Source organism: Phyllostomus discolor, chromosome 4, assembly GCF_004126475.2.
Source record: "Phyllostomus discolor isolate MPI-MPIP mPhyDis1 chromosome 4, mPhyDis1.pri.v3, whole genome shotgun sequence".
Classification (NCBI taxonomy): domain Eukaryota; kingdom Metazoa; phylum Chordata; class Mammalia; order Chiroptera; family Phyllostomidae; genus Phyllostomus; species Phyllostomus discolor.
In genome coordinates, this window is record NC_040906.2 from 123,967,539 (window position 1) to 123,991,398 (window position 23,860).

General features: G+C 43.9%; 1 protein-coding gene across 1 annotated transcript in view; it reads left to right on the forward strand.

Annotated features, from left to right (window-relative positions):
- Window positions 1–506: 506 nt before the first annotated feature.
- The window catches only part of PAQR8 (progestin and adipoQ receptor family member 8), a 39,369-nt gene continuing 16,015 nt past the window's right edge, over window positions 507–23,860 (forward strand). Inside the window, exon 1 of the mRNA XM_028509267.1 lies at window positions 507–740. The gene's annotated coding sequence lies outside the window, so the exon portion shown is untranslated. The remainder of the gene's footprint in view (window positions 741–23,860) is intronic.

Sequence of the window (23,860 nt, forward strand, 5' to 3'; positions counted from 1 at the left end):
GTGGAATTTCCTCTTCTCCCTGCTGCTTGCATGTGTAGGTCATTGCTATACAAGGACCCGCTAGAGTGCTGTGGAATGAGAACAGAGTGCTATAGAAATGTGTTCCCAGCGTGTCAGTGCAAAGGGTGTGTTCGTGTGGTTCCTAAGTCATGGGAGAGCCCTTCATGAGTGTATCTCAGGGGTGCGAAGGCGCGTGTGTTTGCAAGGGCCCTCCTGGGTGTGTTATAACAAGATTTCACGGGCAGAATGACCCTGCATGTGCAGATGCCAGTGTAGAGAGAAGGCCAGGATTTCAATCAGTCTTGAGATTAATGATAAAGTTTGCTGTTTGTCCCTCTCCTGAAAGACTTGGGAGAGGCCTCCGGGGTGGGTTCTTGGAAAGAACTGGGCAGCGGTTAAATGTCTCTGTCTCAGCTCCTCCGGCCTTTAGCAGCTGAAAGGGGGTTGTTCGGGTCTGAGCCCTGGGTGGAAGGAAGAGGCGTCAGCCAACTTCCTCTGCCGCGGCGGCCAGGGACGCAGTGGGAGGAGGGGGTGCCCGGGTCTGCGCATCCCGCCCGGGGGCCGGGAAGGGGCGGAGCCGGGCGGTGCCCGCCCCCAGCCGTCCCCTTTTTCTCGGCCTCTCCCCAGTGCAGCGCGGGCCGGGGTCACAGCAGCCTGTGGGAAGCTGGGAGCTGCGAGCTGAGTGGTATTGCGGGCTGAGCCGACTGGGCTGCGCTCTCGGACACCAGCCGCCCCTGACAGTGAGTTCCATCGCGGGAAGCGCGGAGTGGGTCCAGCTGGGGATCAGGACCGCATCACTGGGGAGCCCCGAGGCGCGAGCACGCGGGGCGGGGATGTCACGTTCGCGACGGAGGGAAGCCCCAGAACCTGAGCCCAGAGGGGTGTTCTGAATCGAGCTTGAGAAACCCGAAACCGGGGGCGGAGTGTCAGTGCACCTAAGCTGGAGACTCCTAGAGCCCCAACCCCGAGGGCGAGGGGGCGGGTCAGGATCGCGAAAGTGGGAGGTCTCGGAACCCGAACCTGGAGCGCTGAGGGGTCAGGATCGCGACCTGGGGTGTTGCGGGTACGGAGACCTGGGGCGGGGGCGGGGGCGCGGAACCCGGAGTGCCCTGTCGGTATTCTCCAGGCGCCCTCAGCTGGGCGGAGAGCAGAACCCGGGAGGGGAGTGCAGAGGAAAGGAAACCCGAGGCAGGCGGGGCGGAAGGGGGAGCCGGAGGGAGGGGAGCCCCAGAAAGGATAGGGTAGGGCGAGGCTTGTGGCTTCTCAGGGGAAAGATGGAAGGGGCTTCTCTGAGGGTGGGCGCGGGAAGTGGAGTTGTGCGCAGAGCCTGGGTGCAGCGGGTTACGTTATGGAGAATAGGGGGTTGGAGGGATAGAATGCCGCGGCGGGGGATCCGGAGACGGCTGGGTGAGTGGCGGGGCAAGGACGCGGGGAATGTCTCTGCCAAGGGAACGCATCCCCTCTGTGGAATGGGGTTATGGGCACCTCAAGAGGGAAGCCACTCAAGAGAGCAAGACTGGGCAATTCAAAGGAGGCAGGTGGAGACTCCGCACCCAGCAAACTCCGGGAGTGGTAGCAACTTGGGCAAGGGAGACTGGGACCGGGGACCCGAAGGCAGCTGTGGTCCCTGGGCCACCCAGCTACCGACCAACAAGGGTGAGACCCAGATGAGCTCTTTGATGCAGCCTGTATATTTTGAGCTGGGTTAGAAGTGATTTTGGTCACAGACCAGCTGAGGAGAATCTACATTTAAAAGAGTAGTTTACACAGTGAGATTTCAGATGTACAGTTAAGATCTACCTGTGTGTGCCTTAGGCATACATAACTCACAATAAGGGAGTGTGTAATTTTTAGATCCGTATGTGCTACTTGCTCCCCACTCTGTACTCTGTGAGAGGCTATTTCTAAATAAAATCTGGAGGAAAGTCAGCAATGTGCACCAACACACACAAACACACCACCCACAAATGCACTGGATTCCTCGGCCAAATAAACATCGGGAGTATTGTAGAGTTTTTGGATTGTTTGTGTTGAGATCTCCCTTACTAAAGTTAATAGGAAGGTATCTACTTGGAAGGTGGACTGCCTTTGCCCTCATAAAATGTCCACATTCTGTATCGACCCCTGAAGTATCCAGGTCACCTGGCAGGGAGCGGGACTGATTAGGACCTCAGTGGATGGCTATCCAAGTGTGTGTATAAAGATAAACAAATGACCAGTGTAGCATCTGTTTGCTTGTTTGTTTGTTTTCTGTTGTTTGTCTTTGGTTCCAGCTTCCTTTACGTGTGATAATTAGTTTGTTTAATACTACAGCTAATTCAGGAAGACCCAGGGCCCAAGATTCTATTAGGTGGATTTCTCTGTTGGAAGGTTACCAGGCTTTGTGGGGGCCAGGGGGAGAGAGTTGCCTCCCTCTCCTTCTGTCCTGGATGTAGATCCGTCTTCTGACAGCACTGAGATCTGAGCTTCCTGGGAGGATCAAGGACTATGTAGCTAACTAGCATTCCTTTGGCCCGTTTTGTTTGTTTGTTTTCCTTCTTCATGAAAAGGAAGTCTCTTCAATAATTATGAAAGTTAATGAGGAGTGATTTATGCTTTTTACAAGTATTACAGGACAAGCTTTCTTTTTTTTCCATTAAGGGGATGGTCAGAACCTTGTACAAAAATCTGCATGATCATTATTGCCGCAGAATATTTATTCACTTGCAAATAAAGCTAGCTGATTCTTCCAATTCTTTATCCAAATGTTAAAAGAAATATGCCAGTATTTATACATTCAAGTGAGTATTTCTCCCCTTCAAAAGCCTCATCTTGGCAAGCTGTACACTAATTCTGGTGATGCTGTCATTGCTGAGAATAATTTTGAAGCTCGTGCTTTGGCACTGCCTTCAGAGTTTGCAACACATTTAACTGAATTGCCTCCTGATGGCCAACCTTCCTCAGTTGGGAAAGAGCCAAATACCATGTGGGGCCAATGGTGGCCTCTGAGGTGGGGAGTGAAGGTTGTATAGGAAGTATGGCCATTAAAGTGATGAGAGTCCTCTGGAAGGTCTGGCAGTTCCAAGATGGGCATCCTGTAGAGGCACGTGTGTGTGTTTAGGATCGAAGGCAATCTGAGTGCACCTTCCTTTGGGTGTTTATGATCTGGTATATGTGTTAAAATACTGGGCCTATCCCCTTACTGTTGTGCTTTATGGCCTGTTGAACTGGAGAAAATAAGCCTTTCTTTTCCCTTGCAGGTACTCTTTACCAGGTTCTTTTCATCACTGTGCATTTTTACAGAAAACAAAACAAACAAAAGATTTGTTTTCTCATACACACACAGTATCCAGAAAAATCACTTAACATATGTGTATAATTAATGCCTTGTACTTGAGATTTCATGTAAAAGGAGCAATATAGAAGTGAAGTGAAGAGAATGGTTTCTGCAAATCCATTTTGGTTTTGGGATTCCATGGCACCCAGTGTGAAAAATTCAGTTAACATCTCCCTGTTCTTCCATCATTTTCCTCAATTCTCTTTTTTTTTCAGGATATAATCAAAAGCTTTATATAGCCATCACTCACTTGAACCTTGGATCTGGCTGTGATCTTAGGCAAGTTATTACACCTCTTCTGGCCTCAGTTTTCTTACCTGAAAAAGAAGATACTAATGAGTATGTGCCTCATGGGACTGGAATGAAGATTTAATAAGATTTGTGCATGTAGAATGCTGAGTTCAGGGCCTGGCACATAGTGCTCCATAGAGTCTAGCTAGTTTTATTATTAATATTGTTTATTGGTAGTTATTTTAAAATTCCTTGGAAGCCATGTACAGATTTATCATTTCCTAGGTAACAATATTCCCCTCAGCTGGGCTTTGCAAATGGTTATGTGAATGAGAACATTTTGTTTTTACTCTCCTGGCCTCCTAGGAGTTTTTAAAGAGCGACTTTGAAGGCAACTGTAACTAACTACTTTATTTTTAATTCAGATGTTTTTAAAAGCAAACATTCCTTTTAGGATTGTACATTAGGTGTAATAGTTTAGTGACAATCTGAAGGAAAAAAGTAAAAGGTTCTCCCATAATTTTTTTCCTTGACCCAATAAAATATGACTCTAGTGCAATAGCTACAGTTCTCTTGGCATGTGTTGAAAGGGATGACTCCGGTGAACATTTGTTTCAGTTGAACTTGAGCTTTGCTCTGCTATGTTTTTTCAGTGACAGGGAAGAAGAACCTGGCACTAAGTTCTCCGCACTTCCATAAATATTGCCATTAATTTTTTCAGTATATGAATTTTATTAAAATTTATGTGTAAGTTAGGAAGATAAAAGCTGAGGGAATATAATTTTAATTTTGTTTTCCTCAAATAGTTAAGGGCTCTTATGAAGCAGGTGTTCCATGCAATGTTCGACATTCAGCGAGAGTTCTCTGTTGTAGGCAAGCCTGCGAAAGAGACAGAGGGGTACAAGCAGCAGACTTCGTCCTCCAGAAAATCACATAATGCTATGCTCTCACAAAGCTATGCGTTAGCAATTTTTTTTTCTCCCAGTGGCTCATGGGGCCAAAGATGAAATGAGATTTCACTCATGTTCTTTTCTCTCAATTTCTTGGAGAAAGCTAAATGTATATAATAGATCTCTTAGTAGTATTCATAATTTCGAGGTGGATTAACTTTCGGGACTAAATCCTGCCATGCACTCAAATGCCGTGAAAGGAGACAATGGCTATAAAAGTACTTGGTGAATTGTAACATGTCTCACTGTAGCACAGGGTGATGTTGTCGCACTTACAAAGTGCCAGGAAACAATACAGCGTGGTGGGTTAGACTACGTGGTTCCTTGGTGCACAGAAGCAGTGTTGCTGCGTACCACCAGAGGACATTTGGCAACATCTGGAGACATTTTGGGTTGTCACAGCTGGAGCGGGGAAGGATCTTACTGGCATCTGATAGGTAGAGGCTAGAGATGCTATTAAGCATCTTCTAATGCACAGGGCAACCCCTCACAACAAAGAATTATCCAGTCCCAGATGTAAACAGTGCTAGAAACGCTGAACCAGAGCAGGGGATCTGGAGTGGAGAATGAACCTGCGTTAGCATCCTAGCACCCCAGTTATTAAATGCACAACCCTGGGTGAGTACCTTAAACCTGAGAATCCATAAAGTACATGTCTGAACAGATACTGTGGAATTAAATGAGATACTTAGCAAACAGAAGGCACCCAGTGAATGGTAACTCTTAGTAAACCCAGGACGATATGCCTCAAACAGACAATTTTTTTGTTTTTTTAACCAATTGTATACAGAACTAATACAGGTTTCTTGACCCCATCTGTGTGTCCAAGGAAAGGGCAGGGACATAGGCTGACAGCCTCCAGCATTCCGGTGCCTTCTGCATTCTGGCCCAGGTTCTGCGCTGGTTCTGCCAGACAGCTAAGTACAGGCTTCAGGTCACCCCAACCAGGTGACCAGGACAGTCCCCCAGCTCTCGCTTCTGTAGAGCACAGACAGAGGAGCTTTCTCTTTCATCTGGGCTCTAGCTGGAAGGAGATAGCCAGGCCATGAAGCCCCTTTCGACTGAACTTATCTCCAAGCTCTTCTGAAATCCCCGTCTATACAGGGTCAGAGCAGCCAAGGAGGCCTGGCGTTTCCCTTTACTTTTCCTTAGCTCCTTCTACTCAAGCAAAAAGTTCTCATAGGGATCCTTTCACTTTTAGCACAGTCCTCCAAATCCGTTCCAGATTTTGCTCTTCATGGGGTCACCCAGCCATCTGGGAAGAGAAGGGAGGCCTCCCATAAAGCCCAAGCTCCACTTTGATCTTCATTCCTTTCCCTGTTTTCCTGGAGCACACTGAAAGCACATGAGTAAGAAGTGCACTCACAGTTATCAGTAGAGCTTCAGCAGGGTGGGGGTGGGGAGACCTCCTGGTGCAGAGAGTGTTTAGCAGACAGGGATATAAATAATTTACCCGCTGTTGTTTTAACTAGATAGAAATCATTAGTTCTGTGGTGCTCAGTTCTGGCTAAGAATGCTGATGCCCAGGCCCCACCCCATACCACTGATTCACAATCTCTGTGGGTAGGGCCTGGGCACCAGATTTTTAAAATGCTCCTCAGATGATTCTGATGCCCATGGAGTCAAGGGTCATGACTATGCCTTGTGAAATGCAGGATCTACATTAAAAACACAACAAAAAAAGAAAGAAAGAAAACCAAATGAAAATATCAAAGTCACAGTATTATTTCATTAAGCTTTTGTTTTTCAGTGATGAGTATTCCTGTTTGAATGTAAAAAAATGTTTCTCCTAATGGGTTACAGTCAAAAACAGTTTGAAAAACATTGTTTTAGAGCCTTAAACGTGGTATTTAATTCATGTTGACAAATTTACCTCTTGCAATATTTTTGTGCGAGCATCTGCAGTATGACTTTTGCACCTGGGCTATAAGGCACAGAGAGCAGATATCATCATATTGATTTTTTGAGAAACTTGGAATTGGAGAGGGTGAGCAATTTGTCAAAGTCACAATGGGAAAATGGGAAAAACGTAGACTCAAACCCAGGGCTTCTGACTACTGCCACAGGGCTCTGCCGACCACATCTTTCTCTCTCTTCTGACATAGCAGACCCTGTGTAACAAAGGAACTGCGGGAGCCTGGCTGCAGCATTGTAAAAATAATTACTGACGGACCGCTTACTTGTGTCAGGAAATAGATTTCATTCTCGGAATAACTCAAGGAGATGAGTGTTATTAGTCCCCTTTCACAGAGGAGGAAACTGAGGTACAGAGAGGTTGTGACTTGCTGGACGAGCAGAGTTCTGACAGCAAGGTCATACTCTTTATTTGTGCTTTCTGTTGCCCCTGTACTAGTTTGTTGGCATTTCTCTAGATTCTAGACTCCTGTCCCTAGGGGCAGTTTAAATATTAGGGAAATGGCCCTATGTCTCAGTCAGCTCAGGCTGGCATAACAAAATACCACAGACTGCGTGCCTTGAACAGCAGACACTTATTTCTCACAGTTCTGGAGGTTGGGAAGTGGAAGATCAAGGTACTAGTAGGTTTGGGTCCTGTGAGGGCCTCTTCTTGGTTTGCCACCTTCTTGCTGTGTCCTCATTTAGCAGAGAGAGAGAGTCAAAGAGACACACAGCAAGTGCTGAGTGAATGCCCTAGAGAGCAGGATAGCTCTCTGTTCTGTTTTCTGCACTAAACCCATCCTGGGACCTATGCCCTATTGAAACCTAACTACTTCCCAAAGGCCCGAGATTCAAAGAAGGGACCATTGCATTGGGGATTAGGGCTTCAGTATAAGCATTGGGAAGAGCAGGGTGTGCAAACATTCCATTCATAACACTCTAGTACCCGAAGCTTCCACTCACCTTTCCTCCTGTGCATGGCTGGAAATCTACAGCCCCCCACCCCCCACCACCCAGTGATTAAGGAAACTTGCTTAGGCTGTTTGTGACACTTAATAGCACAAATTACAGAAATTCATGGTGTGATTTGGGTAGTTCTGGTTGAGGAGGAACCTGAACACTAACCCTTGTGGAGTGAGATCTTGATGGGCTTCTCAGTGCTCTGGAACCAAAGGATATCTTTTTCATTCATTTGTTCATTCATTTATTCATCCATCCATTGATCCATCCATCCATCCAATATTAAGGGCCAGGGTCTATGCTCTGTACTGGGGATGGAATGATGGGCAAAAATGTAGTCCCTATACTTACAGAGGTAATAGTTTGGAGGTAAGTTTTAGAGGTGACCCTCCACTTGAAAGATAGGTGGGGAAAGTATTTATCACAGCCTTTAAATACTTGTACACAGGTCCAAAGCAAAGCTCAAGCCACATGTCAATAGAAGGACCCTAGAGAATTAGACTTCACATTGTCACACATGATATTTGGAAGCCACAAGTCCCCGAAGGTGGGGAACTGCTCTCTGCTGTAATGAGCCAGCCGGGTTGAATGGTCAGGTTGAATTCAGCCTGGAGCTTCAGGAAGACTTTTCTTCTTTGCCTGTCCAGGAGGGCACAAACTTCCAAGCTGTCTATTTTCTTATGTGAGAGGACTTCAATACTTTATCAGTGCTATTTGTCAAATGAGTGAGTTAATAATAATTTTGATGAATGTTAATATATAATAGAGGTAATGGGAAACTTGAAGATTTCACGATGAGTACAACCAGAGAAGACTCAAGGCTGGCTCTCCCCCTTTTCCAAGCTGAGCTGGTTCCTGGCTGTAACTGGTCCCCAGTTGCAGGGCTGTAAGGATTTGAAGGAGATCAGAGGTAGGGTTATTGATTTAAGAGGTTTTGTTGGTCTTGAGACACAGCTAGCATTAAGGGTAGTGACATTTATCCTTCTAGGGTGATATAGTCCGAGATTAAGAGGAGCAAAGATGAAAAAAATAGAGAATGTGCTGCTTGTCACCAGTATCTTGCAACTATGTATTTGCCCTATCTTTAGCACCTGCCTTTGGAGCCTCAGAGGATGACCTCGTTCAACATAAGTGTGTAGTCAGGGAACCGGGTGACAGCTCCTCAGTTGGCTCCTGAGCTTTGGCTCTGGGTGATGGAGCCAAACCAGCTGAAGATGGGAGTAAAAAGCACTTACTCTGTTTAATATTGCCTGTAGATTATACTTACGTGAGAAATGAAACTCTTTGCTGGTAAAACTATCTTCACCTTTTCATTTTAGGCTCATTCTAAAGAGAATTGGTAAAGTTGTATAAAATACAGAAGAAAAGGGAAGATGATGTAAAATCAGCCTTGGAATGTAATGGCTCTTAAATTAGAAAATGTATATTCTCCACAGTATATTTAACTTTGTTCGCAGAATTCATTCCAGGAGTCCCATCTTAGCTTTTCTATTTCTGCACTTAAACAAGATAAAGGCATTACCATTCTCTCCGGTTGCCAGGAATCCTGAGCACATTAGAAAGTGGAATTAGTCAGTTTCATGACTGGCTAATGCTGAGGTTGGAACTGGCTGCAGTACTCAAATGTCACCCAGATGACAGGGTCAGGTAAGGCTCCCCCCGCAAAAAAAAAAAAAAGTAATTTTTATGACATTGAAACTGGACAGCATTTCAGGAAGTTGGAAATGATGCATCAAATCTCAGTTGCAGAGGTTCAGGTTAGTTCACAACGTGCTGTAGGTATTTCCTGGATTGCATGGCTTTTTCTCTAGATCTCTCTTTAAAATATCCTGAATAACGACTTATGGTTGTCACTTACGTCCCTGGAAGTAATGCCACATTTTCCTTGCTGCTGTCAATTCACAGGGTCCCTGATAATTTTCTGTCTCATCTGGGATGTTAATCGTGCTAGATGGTCACAGCTGGAAAGGCATGCTGACAGAGGAATGCTTGGGAGGAAAAGCTAGAAAAAAGAAATAGGTGTTCTTGGGGGTGTAAATGGAATCATGCCAGAGCAGCAGAGGTGGGGTGCAAACGGGAAATCTGTCCGCTTATCTATAGCAATTTTTTTTGTCTAGTTAGTAAGTGCCCTACACTGTGCTAGACACTTTGAGGGACACAAGAGCAGCTCAAAGCATAGTTTCTGTGCCCAAGGAGCTGATAATACATTTGGAGCATCAGATTTTTCTCACAGAAAAAAAGAAAGAAAAATTTAGACTGTTAAGTGCTGGGCCTTGGAGCACAGGTGGTGGGTAGGTGTATGAAAAAAGCAAAGTCAACGTGAGCTCCTGCAGTTGGAGTATACATCAGAAGAGTCAGCCTGCGTGAGATCTTGAAAGAGGGGTAGCATTTAGATGAAGAGGTGGGCACTTCTCACAAAGAGACGACTTAAGCAACAGCATAGGGGCAAAAGTCAGAATGGCATGTGTGTATGTGAGGCCCCAAGGAAATTGCTTCATTCTGCTTCATTTTTCTCTGTATCATAATGCACCACTTGACATATTCCATGTTTATTTGTTTAGACTCTGTCTTCTGCACTGGGTCATAGTGCTCAGCTGCATAAGGAATATATATGGCAGAATTTCAGATTTAGATTTCTTTTTGTAGTTGACTGTTTGGAGAAAAGGAAATGAAATCATTCATTAAAAATATTTTTCAAGTGCCTGCTATGTGCTTGCCACAGGTCTAGGTGTTGGAGATATGGAAATGACCAAGATCCCTGCTTTTATGAAATATATATTCTTTTGGGAGGAGACATACAGAAAACAAATGAATCAGAAAATGTATTATTTTAGGCAGTAAAAAAATGCTATGAACAGGATAAGGACAGAGAGAGTGCCAGTTTTAGATAAGGATAAGTAAGGATAAGATAAAGATTTTAGATGAGCCCTAAACTTCTCTAAAGTCTTTGCTAGTGGATTTCTGGCTTTATTATTTATACCCATCTCATCCATTGATCCTCTGGACGTGATCTGTCCAGAAAAAGTCCAGCCACTATTAATATAATGAAAATGGTTTGCGTGACATCAATGTAACCTGGCAGCCAAGGAGAATGGACTGAAATGCACATGTGTGAACAATGACGACTTCACTGTACTCGCCAGTGGGGGCAGTAGACACCATTGAGTGAGCATGTGTACTGTGTGGCCATCACATTCAAAATGACTGAGGAAGTACAGTAACGAATCTGCATCAAATTTTGCGTTAAACTTGAACATTCCTCTGCAAAAACTATTCAGATGATTTAAAAGGCTAAAAATCTGGGCAACTAGTGATTGGCAGCTTCATCATGACCATGCGCCCACTCATGCATCACAACTCATAAAAAACTTTTTGGCAAAACATCATTATCACCAAGGTGACTCAGCCCTCCTACAGCCCAGATTTGGCACCCTGAGACTTCTGGCTTTTCCCAAAACTAAAATCACCTTTAAAAGGGAAGAGATTTCAGACCAGGGATGAGATTCGGGAAGATATAATGGGGCTGCTGAAGGCGATTCCAACAAATGATTTTACAGAGTGTTTTGAACAGTGGAAAAGATGCTGGGAGAACTGTGTGAGGTCCTGACATGCCTACTTTGAAGGGGACTGAGGTGTCATTGTCCTATGTACAGTGTTTCCTGTATCTTGTATCTTCTTCAATAAATGTCTCCATTTTTCATAGTGCATGGCTGGATACTTTCTGGACAGACCTCTTATATACAGTGGACATTCAGTAAGTGGCCTTGCTAAAATTGAATTTGGCCATATTTTCCTCATGACTTTATTATATATAATTTTTTTAATTTAAATGTCATAAGACATTGATGGAAGAAGAGGGAACCACAAAGGAGAGTAGGCACTGATGGCAATTACATAGTTATCTATACATCAGCTCTGTGAAGAAGATTGAATACATCTACATTAAATTATTATTGCATAAAAAAAGAAATGTTAAACTGCTTATAATTATGTGTGTGTGATAGGTCTCATGACCTGGAGAGCCACTGTGTCTAAATATATTAACCAAATTCCAAAGGAGGTAGTTACGGTACAACCATGTATACCTGAAGGCATACAGAGACATAAAATTACCACAGTGTATTGAGCAATTGCCATGTGCCAGGCATTGTGCAACGCACCCTGTTGACAATCGCTCTACTCCCTGATACAACCTTAGGATGGAGATAGTCTGGTTTACCCAGGAGAAAACTAAGATGAAGTGACTAGCCCAAAGCCACTGCAGTCAGTATCAGAGCTGCGACTGGAGATCCTACATCTTTGAGAGGGCCTGGGGCAGATGAGTTTGGATTTAATTAAGCGTTCTCCTAGAGTGCTTATCTAGCCTGGAGTTGGTCCAGGGTGGCATTTCCTGTCCCTCCGTCTCATTATCTTGTCTAAGCAATTCCATAAGCTGAGAGTGTCAGAGGCTGACTCTGGATTTACGTAGGTGGCTCCCTCAACCTACTGGAGGCACGCAATCTGGTGGTAGAGCTCAGGGACTGAGGTGGGGCGGGGGGAGTGGAGGGGGAAAGAGGTGTGTTGAGCTATTTTTCATTATCTCATATGCCTACAAAACTGCATACATGCAGGTCAAATAGCTGCACAGTTCATTAAAACTGGGAAGTGCTTTGCTTTCATCTGGGGTGAGGAAAGCTCAATTTCAAGCCACCCACCACCTCATCTAAACTCTGATGTGTGTATCTGATTAAAAGATATGGAATAATGAATATTTAATGGGTGTGGTTCATTTAGAAAACTTTCAAAGCATAGAGAACTACTAATAATAATTTAAAGCAGGTTTGAGTGTGAAAATATTGGGCAATAATGGATGGCCTAGCAAGTTCTCGATGCAGCCCCCTGCCCACCCCCGAATGCTGCTGGCCTCAGAACCACAGTGGCCTCCAGAGAGACAGGCTGCTGTCAAATTGCTTTTCTGACCTGAGCACAGTGCCTTCAGGAACCTCTCTGATTTATAACAGATTGCACGTATTGAGCACATGCTGGCAGTTTTACTTGTATTATTGTCTCTCTTTTTTAAATTTTCTGTCAGTACTTTCAAACAGACAGAGGTAGACAGAATGGCGTTATAACCCCCCACGTTCCCATCTCCCAACCTCAACAGTTACCAATTCAGGGCCAACTTCTTTATATATACCATAGCTCCAGGTGGCTTTGACGTAAACTGCAGACATTATATCATGATTTGTGAGCATTTCAGTATGTACTTCTAAAAGATAGGGACTATTTTAAACTTCAGAACAATCCTATCAGTCAGGTACCATGATATCCTTACTTTATAGATGACAATAATGAGACACAAGGATGTTGAAATACTTGCCCAAGGTCACCCAACTTCTAAGTGGCAGAGTCAGGATTCCAACCTAAGCTTGCTATTTCCAGAACCCACCTGTGAACCCCCATGCTAGACAGTTGTGACCAACCCTCTGCTGTAGCTGATCCTACAGGACAGAAGTAGATCCTGGAGTTAGAAGTGCACAGTGCCAGAAACATGACTATTGACTTCTGTGAATTCAACTGACCACTGCAGAAATTGAGTCTGTGTAGGTACACAGGGCCAGGGTGGCTGGGGAAGGCTTGGACTTGTCATCTCCGAGAATGAAAGGAACGGCCTGAAATATTGGCAGATCCTATTGGGGCAGCAAAACTGATCAAGTGGCACGAATGTGAGAGTGTTTGAAATGTCGGAGAAACCCACAGTGGAAAGGGCTTGACAGAAAAAATGACAGTCTTTGGGTCATGGCTGCCAAGAGAAGGAAAGGCTTCTTTTAAAATGAATTTTCCTTTGGTATTCTCTCTTGGCAGAAGGAATCAAAGTCTTCCCACTGAGTCTTTTCAGTGTGTTTCTAGCACAGCTAATTGTGTTTATTTGTCTCCGGGATCACGTGTCTGCCTCCTCTCCCTTGCCTTCTCTAAGGTCTCTTGCCTGCTGTGCACTGCTGTGACTGCCCAAGATGTTCTCCTCACCTGGGAGCCAGTTGGCTGACAACACAGAGTAGATGTTGGGAGGCCAGCTCTGTCTCTCCAAGAGATTGGATCCAGCCTCTGGGGTCCAAGTCCACCCCAGGGGAGAAGGAGAGAGGTTATACAAGCTGGCTATGAAAGGAACCATGTCACTTGCCTTGTATGTACCTATTTGGTCCATCAATGTTAAGGACAAAGCAGAAAGCAAGCGAATACTATCAATTGACCTGGAGAGCTTTGCTAGTCAAGTTCAAGAAATCGAGTCTCCATTTTTCCTATTAATACAAGCATCACACTGACTTACCTGCTTGTCTTTGGGATCATGGACATTTGCTTGATTCCGAAACCTTTGTCTCTTTTCCTTCCCCCTCCCCCAGGCAGTCCCATTACAGAAGCCACATACCTGCTGGAGAACTACCCAGCTCCCTGTTAACCCTGTTGCCCATGGGAACACTAAAAGGTGGGGCTTGCTGAGGTACTTGTCAGGAAGAGCTTAAAATTCCACCTTTGACTCTCTCTGGGACATGCCAGCGAGGACCTCAGCTCTTGTCCTTTTTCAGAGATTGCATATTTTTAAAAAACATTTATTGTGAATATTTCAAAATAGTTTTCTGTGATTAATATGACTTCTACTTTTTTAAAAAGTCAAGGGGGAAAAACAGATTGCAAGTTGCTTCACTGGCCATAGTAGAGTCCGCTCGGGGGTGGCAAATCCTTGACTCCGGCCTCTCCTGAGCCTGGTGTCCTTCAAGGGCCTGTGGTAGACATGGTAGGTGCATCACCGCACCGGTTGGTCTGAGCTTGGCCTGGCCTGGAATACCTCTCAATACAGGAGCCCAGGAAGCCCTTACCAACCAGGTTAACATGAGGGCTGAAACCTATTTGCTATTTCCTAAGTGATCTGTAAAGCCCTTGACTGCCCTAAACCCCCAAAGCCTTTCTTCATGTGGTCACATTCAGTCGCTAAGAGCTAGGGACCAGCTCTCTCCTCACCAGGAATCAGATCAAAGGAGAAGTATTACCACCCAAGAACGTAAACCCTTCTAGAAAGCAGATGACAAGGGAAAATGTGTTAATTGTTGATGGTTCCTGGAGGATTTGGAGGTCATGATTCTCCCTTTTCAACCCACAGTAAGTGTGAAGATCAGTTGGTTCATCAGTAAGACTAATTGAATTTGTTCTCTTTGTAGGCGAAATGGAGTGCTGAATGCTTAAGAGGAATGTAATGGAAATGGGAGCCCAGAGCCTGTCCTAAGGAGCTCCTAATCTAGTATAGCAGTTGTATTAAGCTGAATTTAGATTCAGTGTGTAGTTTAACTCACTCTCAGATGACTACCAATTCTCTTTACTTTGAAAGAAATTTGGAGGGTAGTAAGATAATGCCTTGGAAGCAACAGGATTTCCTTGGCAGGAGATGTTTTGAATATTCATGGCCACATTATAGATAGTGCACCCGGCTGTAGGAATGGCTTGGGCCAGTCTCAAGTCATCAGAATCATTACCTTCTGATAAACTGCGCTGGAAGAATCCTCCCGGGCTGATCCCAGCAGCTGTCCCCAGAGAGATGGACAGAGGAAGCCAGGCTGCTGTCTGGGTGGTTAGGATCAGGCTGTGTGTACGCAAGTGTGGTTTCTCTTGTTTTAATTGACAGAACATGCTTTTACCAAAAAAAGAAACTTTTTAAAAAAATTCCCTGATTTACCAGCAAGGACTGGCAGAGGATATTTTCCATTTCAGAAGTCTCAGCTGACTATTGGGGGTGGAGGGAGAAAGACAAGGGGAACCCTACCAGTCAAACAAGCATTAGATTGGTCAAGTATTTCTTTTTTAAATCAGGTTAGATTTAGAGCCCCCCCTTCCATTTAATTGTGTACTTTTACCCAGCAATGCTCATCTAAAAATCATACGTAGCCAAACTCACTTCTGGCTTAATATTATTCGTTACTTTCTTCATCTTTTTGGATGTAATGTGAAAAGAAAGAAAAGGAAAAACATCGTGTGCTGTTGTTATTTTGGAATAACAAGTAGTCCGAAGTAGCCGAATTCTCTGAAGGGGATGAATGGCTGGTGAGGCTGAAACAGTGAGTCGGGGAATAATCGCACCCTTCAGTAGATACTGCAGTCCTTTGTCCTAGGGAGTGCCGGGTGCTGGAAATGAAACTGTAAGCACTGGTCTTGAATTCTCTGGTAACAATAAGTGCTTGTCTCTTCCCAAGACCATATGATCCATGGAACTTGCCAGAATAGCTTCTGGCTGGTATTGTATCTTTTGTTTTCTAAAGATACCCTGGGGACTTTTAAAATGCATCTTTGGGGGTTAAAATCATCTTATTGAAAAGCATCTTATTTGAATGTCAGCTACATGGTGAACTTACGTAATGTTGGCTTTTGCGTGCTAAATAAGCTTAAAACTTGGAAGCGATGCTTTCTGGACTTTAGTCATCTTGTCTTAGGCTTGTAATTACATTCTTTTTTTTTTTCAACTTTAATTCAAAAATCTTAAGTTGTTGGCTTTTATTATTCTCAGTTTACAGATGGCACTACTGGTGCCAGAAGGACTGTGGTTTATTTTTAAGATGTGATTCATTTAATTTGATGCGAGTAGGATTTGGGCCTTATGCCTTCCAGTTCTCTTTGCCTCCAAGATCAATACAAGATCTCTTTGCCTCCAAGATCTTTTAAAGAAGAAAAGCTGTCCATTTTTATATGGAGTTTATAATGGATGTGTCTTATTGACATTAATTACAGTGTATCTACTACAACATAGCTTTGATTTATCAAAGATTTCAATTAAGCTAATTTTTATTGACATAATCCACTTTGGAAAAAAAATCATCAAATCACCAAAACATCAAAACATCTAGTAGGAAAATAAAGTCCTACTAGAACTTTTGTTCAAGAGAAACTTCACAGCAGGACTCCAGACTCATAGTAGGACTCCAGTCTCACAGTAGGACTCCAATCTTCTCGACCTCTGTTATCCAAGCTGCCTAATGGTCACCAATGCCCAGAAGGAGATGAAGGACATGGACAGTTCTCAATTATCAAAATTATTTTCACTTACATATTTAGTAAAGTAAACAAATACATTTGAGAATGAGTTTCAATAAGTGAGGCTGAAACAGCATTTCCTGACTAGCATAGTACCTCAGGGCATTGCTTTTGGAGCAAGACTTCCTGTGTATAGATTCTGGCTCCACCACTTCCTATCTGGGTGACTTTGGGCAAGGGACTTAACCTGTTTCCTCATCTGTACTCTGTGAGGGAGAAAGAAATCTTCCTCTACTCTTCTAGCCTTTTCAGCTGGTCCAATAATTAAATCAACCTGAGACAGATTAACAAGAGAAAATAATCAACTTTACATGTGTATGTATGGGAACCCCATGTATGTAAGAAGTTCATGCAGCATTGTTTACAAAAGCCAAGCTATGGAATCAACCCAAGTTTCCATCAGTAGACAAGTGGATAAAAAATCTGTGGTACATATCATTAATGGAATATTACTTGGCCATGAAAAAGGATGGACTTTTACCATTTGAGACAGCATGGAGGGACCTAGAGGGTATTCGGCTAAGTGAAAAAGTCAGAGAAAGACAAATACCATATGATTTCACTTACATGTGGAATCAAATGAACAAAATTAATACATAAACAGAACAGAAATAGAAACAGACTCATGCATACAGAGAACAGACTGATGGTTGCCACAGGGAAGAGGGATTGGGTGACTGGGTGAAAAAGGTGAAAGGATTGAGAAGTACAGGTTGGAAGTTATAAAACAGTCATAGAGATGTAAAGTACAGTGTAGGAAATACAAGTCAGTAATATTGCAGTAACTATGCATGGTGCCAGGTGGGTACTGGAAATATCAGGGAGAACATCTTATAAAGTATATGATTGCCTAACCACCATGCTGTACACCTGAAACTAATGCAAAATCATATTGAATGTGAACAGTCATTGGAAAACATCTTTTAGAATTTAAAAACAGTCACAATCTCAATGGCCTATATAAAAAAAGAAGTCCAGAGACAGAAAGGTAAAAATTAGCTCTATATGATATGCCGAGGAAGTGATAAGGTGCCCTAGGGCTTCAGAGGGGTGGGAGGTCCTTTCAGAACAGTAAGAGGAGCAGATGTTCAGTAATTAGATACTTGCCCTGCCCTATAGCTAGGTCATAAAAACTTATCTCTTGTAATAATTCTTATGGTGGATAACGCTCCTGTTTAAATTCTTTAAGGGAGAGATAAAAGTGTCTCGTGAGCCCAAAGGGTCTTGATTTCCTTTAGCTCAAAATATCCACGTGCAAAGTAGCACATCTTGGGGAGGCCTGGACTGAACACCTGCCTGTTCTGAACACCTACAACTCCAGTTCATAGCATTGTGAGGAATAAATCATTTAATAACATGCAAAGAACTTAGAACTGTGCCTAGCATACAGTAAGTGTTCAATACATGTGAGTCATTACAATACTATTGGCGACTAGATCAAGAGGAGTACCAGGTTAGGATGAAAGAAAAATGTATCTCTGGCTTCTGACTCAAGTGCCTGGGTGCCACCATTTACTGAGAGAGGAATAGCTTGCACGGGACAGAAGTAGGCTCGCTGGGGGAAGTTCGGGTCTCTTTTGTTTGTGTTCACATGAGCACTGGATATACCCCATGTCAGAGAATCACTAAGTTTTCTGTGTATTGCAGATTCTCTCCTTGATTTCCTTGTGAGCTTTGAAAAAAACCCTAAATTTCATATGCTACAGAATTTTTTTCATCTGAATAATATTGAACAAAATAATGGCACACAGTACACACTCATCAAATATTTCTTAAAGGGATAATTGCTTTCATAAGGTCCTAAGCAGTTTGCGTAGAGATAGCATATACACACACTGAGTACATGTGCACACACATGCATTAGTTCAAAGCCAGACTGAGATTTTGACGTAGAAACAGGGACAGTAAGGGCCAGTGTACTTTAAGTGTGTGTTTCACAAATTCATTTATTTTACAATGAATATTTACTGAGTACTTACTATATGCCAAGTACTGTACTAGGTGCAGGAGATATATGAATGAACAAAATAGACAAAGATTCATCCACTAATGTGGTTTATATTCTGGACCAGCAGCAGTGCTAGGGAGGAGAAATAATAAACATAATAAATACAAGTGGTATATTAACATCACACCCATTAGGATGGCTACAGTGAAAATAACAGGCAGTAACAAGTATTGCCAAGGGTGCAGAGAAATTAGAACTCCTGGGCACTGTTGGTAAGAATGTAAAATGGTACAGCCACAATGGAAAGCAGTATGGCAATTACTCAAAAATCAAAAAATAGAATGACCAATGATCTAGAAAATTCCACTTCTGAGTACGTACCCATAAGAATTGAAAGCAGGGTCTTAAAGAGATACTTGAACACCTATGTTCATAGCAGCATTATTCATAATAGCCAAATGGTGGAAACAGCCTAAGTGTCCATCGCCAGATGAGTGGGTGGACAAAATACAGTACATATATACAATGTAATATTATTCAGTTTTTAAAAGTAAGAAATTCTGACCATGCTACAATGTGGATGAAACTGGTGGACATTATGCTAAGTGAAAAAAGCCAGTAACCAAAAGACAAGTGCTGTCTGATCGATTCCACTCTCTGAGGTACCTAGAGTCACAGAAACATAAAGTAGAACAGTGTCTCCCAGGGGCCAGAGGAAGGGGAGGAGGCAGAGTTGTTTGAGAGGAGCAGAGTTTTGGTTTTGGAGGGTGGGAATTCTGGAGACTGGTTGCATGGCAGTGTGGATGTATTTAACACAACTGAACTCTACACACAAAGAGGGGGTTCAGATGGGAAATTCTGTTAGGTGCAGTTTACCACAACTTTTTTAATGTATGAGAAAAATAAGTCCCAAGGTAAAAGGTACTACAGAAAACAAAGCAAAAGAGCAGAGTTAGGGGATTCTACAGGGCTGGGGAGGGCGCAAATGCATCATTAGGTCAGTAGGGCTGCTGAGAAGGCGAGATTTGAGCAAGGGCTGGGAGGAGTTGTTTATCTCTGGGCTGCAGTTATAATCGGTGTCTAACTCTTCAGGGCCCACCTGTGGTGTGAGGCACTGCTGAGGCAGTGATCAAGTGGTGTATCTCTTTAAAGTTTACTCTGGTGTGCAGCTGATGCAGAAACCATGGCCCTGGGCATCTCAGCCAGGCTGGAAAAACAATCGGGGCCCTCAGGTAGCACTGGCACAGATTATAATCAGATGTCATCTGAGACTTGAGGTTATGTTACAGTAAAGAGAAATGGTTGTTTTCGTACTTGGCCCTTTCTAAAATGAAACTCTATAACACAGGAGTTTGACTTTTTAGTTAGCTCTGAGTTTGCATATTGTTGCTTAAGCCCTTTCCAATATGAGTTTTAAACTCCTTCTTCAGACTAGGGTTTTCAAGGCTTCAGCTGACCTTTCTGTCAACCCCTAACTGGAGAGGGCAGCTCGGGCTACTTATTTCAGTTATTCCCCATCTGGTGGGTCATGTGGCATGTGGCTGCTTGTAAAAATCGTGTGACCCGGACATGTTTTATTACTTACTTACGAGGCTGAGATAAACAGACCTCAATTTGCTGTGACTTAAGCCAATACATTGTACTCATGAAGAAATTGAAAGACATTTGCAGTACTAGATTCTTGACTATTTTTCCACATTTAATTTTTTAACCTTTTCCATATCTAATCAGAAAAAAAGTATAATGAGCATGAACCTCTACTTTGGAATCAGGGAGAAATCTCTCGCCGTGCCCCTTCCTCGACTCCCACCCACTGAACCTGGAGGAGAGGTGAACAGCTGTGGGCAGACAGGCACCTCTGCCCCTCCCCAAGCCTGTCCCTGGCCAAGGATTCTGAAGCTACGCAACAGCCATTCAACACACACACGGGTATTTGTGGCTTTCTCCTCAGGCTCAAGTTTTATAATAATTGCTAAGGTCACAGGATGAGGTGGAGGGAGGAGGAACAGATTTCCTCTTTAAGACTTGTCTCCACTGATGACAGCAAACACTGGTTGACTAAAAAAATACAGCGCCAAACTTGAAAATGACTCTTCTCCCTCCCGTTTCTTGGTAACATTCTTATCTGCCCAATGTTTGATTTCTTTTAATTCTGAACAAAATTCTTATAAAATTTTTGGCATAAATGTAATATCTTGGGTGCTTTGACAACAAGGACAGGAGGAAGAATATTTTCTTCGATCTTTACGCATAAGGAACTGCTTACAGTCATTTGGCCCCAGATGGCCATCAAGCTGAGCATGTCCCCGGACCTCCAGGGTCTCCCAACACAGCGTGCTGATGGTCGAGGTGGCCTTCTCCTCAGACATTCACTGAGGGTCCACTCTGGGCAGGTGTATGTGCTAGGCTGTCAGCAGGGAGGAGAGGGAATTTAATGTTACACAGTACTTGCTCGTGAAAAATCTATGGCCTGCTAGGGACATATGAAAAGTATCAAAACAACTACAGGACAAAGTTACGTGTAATGGCATCATTTACGTGATACAAACTGAAGTTTGCAGGAGAATGGACGGAGGCTATTGGTCTGACTAGGTGAATGAGAATGCGTGCAGGAGTCGGCATCTGAGAGGTGCCATTGGGGGCGGGTGAAGTTTTCTGAGGCGGAGATGCGTGGGAGGGAACAGCCTCCCGGGCCAGGACCTGCGGAGGAATCCCTCTCCAGGCACGTGCCCAAGAATACTTGTACAAACCGCAGCGCAGCCTTGCTTGTCCCAGCAACTGACTGCAAACAGCCCGCCTGCCCATCCACAGGAGGATAAACACATAAATCGTGGCATTTGGAAAATATTCATCAGAGAAAATGAATCAAGTAGAGAATCATGTCACAATTAATGTGGAAAAACAAAGCATGTATTAAATTAAAGATAGAATGCTGCAGAATGTCAGATACAAATTTTGTATAAAGGTTAAAAATATAGAACAGTATGTGTTTATGGATATAGAATTTTATGATTTTATTGTAGCATTACATGTAGTTATATAATTCTAAGAGTGTCATAATGTTTTCATGTGAAAACACTGGTGAGAATGAAAACCACCCAATTCAGTGTGTGGTGATTGCTTGCTGCTGGGGAGGGAGGGAAGGGAGTGGGCAGGAGGTCTCAGTTGTATCTCTTGTAGACATAGATAAGCGTATACATACACACACGTACATACATACCTGTGTTCACTTATACACACATATTCATATATATGTTTAATATGAAGTAAATACGACAAGTTAATCGTTGGCAAACCACCCCTGACTGGTGTGGCTCAGTTGGTCGGGCATCATCTTGCAAAGTGAAAGCTCACCAGTTCGATTCCCAGTCAGGCCACATGCCTGGGTTGCACGTTCAGTCCCTAGTCAGGGCGTGCACAAGAGGCAACCGATTGGTGTTTCTCTCTCACATCAGTGTTTCTCTCCCTCCCTTCCTCCTTCCCTTCTTCTCTCTCTAAAAATAATAAAATCTTAAAAAAAGAGTTGGCAAACTAGTGTTTATTGTATTATCCTCTATACTTTTCTGTGTACTTGAAGTATTTTGTAATTTCAAAATGAAAGTGGAAGTCACAGGGCATGTTTAGGAACAGCAAAGGGGTAGATCAATGGTTTTCAAACTTTAACATGCCCCTTGCTAGGAAATAGATTTTATTTTAGGAACCAGGAGATTCACAACAGTACTTTTAAGGTGTGGGATGTGCCCTGACGTGTTCTATCCCATGTACTCTGTTTTGTTCTGCATGAGATCAGGCTGCGGGTGGTGGTTGAGGCTGCCCATTCAGACCAGGGCAAGGGAGGCTTGGCTGCCAGCTCCAGGAACCGGCAGCTTTGGGACACACCATCATGAGAACTGAACTTCAGCCCAATCAAATAAGATGGAACAGGGGCCAGGCCCTGGAGGAGGCGAGGGCAGTTAGAAAGGAGGTTATCGCCATAGTGTATCTGGGGCACTGCACAGGCCTTCAGGGGAAGTGAAGAGAAGGAATAGGTTTGGGGTATGCTGTAATTTAAAAAAAAAAAAAAGGATTTGACATCTGGGATTTGATAGGAGGAGGAGGAGGAAGAAAAGGAGAAATTCTACTTTGTTTTCAAGGCTTGGTGACTGGGAGACTGGTCACACCAAGAAGTAGAACTAGGCACAGAGGAGAACTTTGGTTTTATTCACACAACGCTGAAGGTGCTGATGGGACATCCAGATGAGTAAGGTGAAGTCTCGGATGATGTTAAAAGGCATGAACGCATAATGAATGGTCTCATCATGTTTTATGCTTTTCTGTAATCATACACAGTCCCTGGTGAGGAAGAAAGAGAAGTGAGGTATAAGCAAGGCCGGGCTAGGCAGGCAGGCCCAGCAGAGGGTGGAGGGTGAGGAGTGCTGGCCAGGGCAGGGGGACGTGGCTGGCTGTGGGCCCAGCATGTAGGGGTGGCAGTGGGGCGGGTGAGGGAGGTGGACTGAGAGAGAAGAAGGACTGGAGGTCAGGAGGAGCCCGGAGTGCGTTAGCAGATGTGAGGGAATAGTACAGGTGCGGGTCAGGAGTGCTGTGATCGGGAAAGAGGAGCTTCTGGTCTGAGATTTGGGAGCCAGAGTAATCCCGGGTGGTGAGCAATCACTGTGGCGGTAGAGTCTGTCGGCCGCCTGGGTGGGTGGTTGTAGCACAATGGAGGTGAGAGCTGGAGCCGTGTGCCAGGTCACAGTTATGGGCTAACTAATGATGTTCAGCCAGATCAGCTACGGATGATGAGTTACTACACCTGGCAGAAAAGGCCACACTGGAAGCAGAGCGAGGCCTTCAGGGGCACCCTCAGAAGAGCCCTTACGAATGTCTTGGGAGCGATAGCTTAGGGCAAGCTGTGATTCCTAGTCTGTCATCAGCTCAAAGGCAGACAGACACTCACTGCTCATCTCTCTCTTTCTTTTCCGTTCATGTTTGAAGGACTTTGTTTTTCTGAGACACAGGGGACTGGGATTTTGGAGCACAGAAGTCAGAAGCAGAGAGGTCTGTGCATACTTTTTACGGCCAATTTGGGTTAGGGCTTGAATAGGTCGCTTAAATTCCCTGTGCTTCGGTTATCTTCACAATCAAGTAACGCAAACTAAAAACTTTTTTAAAAAGTTTTGTAAAAGAAGAAGCACGCATAGCCAGTTACAGCATAATGCTAGGGAATGCACTGGATGCACTTAGTGCAACAGGATGTTTCATTCTGCTAGAGGCTGTTGCTAAACTTCACAGAAGAGATTTTATCTGAGCTTGAGTGAGAGAGAGAGAGGCAGGCTTTGCCAGGCTTAGAGGGGTACAATTAACATTGGCAATGTGATGTGTGTGGCTTGATCAGAAAACCAGGACGGTTATTCTGCCTTCTTCTATGCAACAAGAATAAAAAAAAAAACTAGGTCTCCTGACTCCTGCTCCAATGTTATTTTCCTTTTTTTTTCTCCTGCCTGGCCTCTCTATTTCCTGCATCTC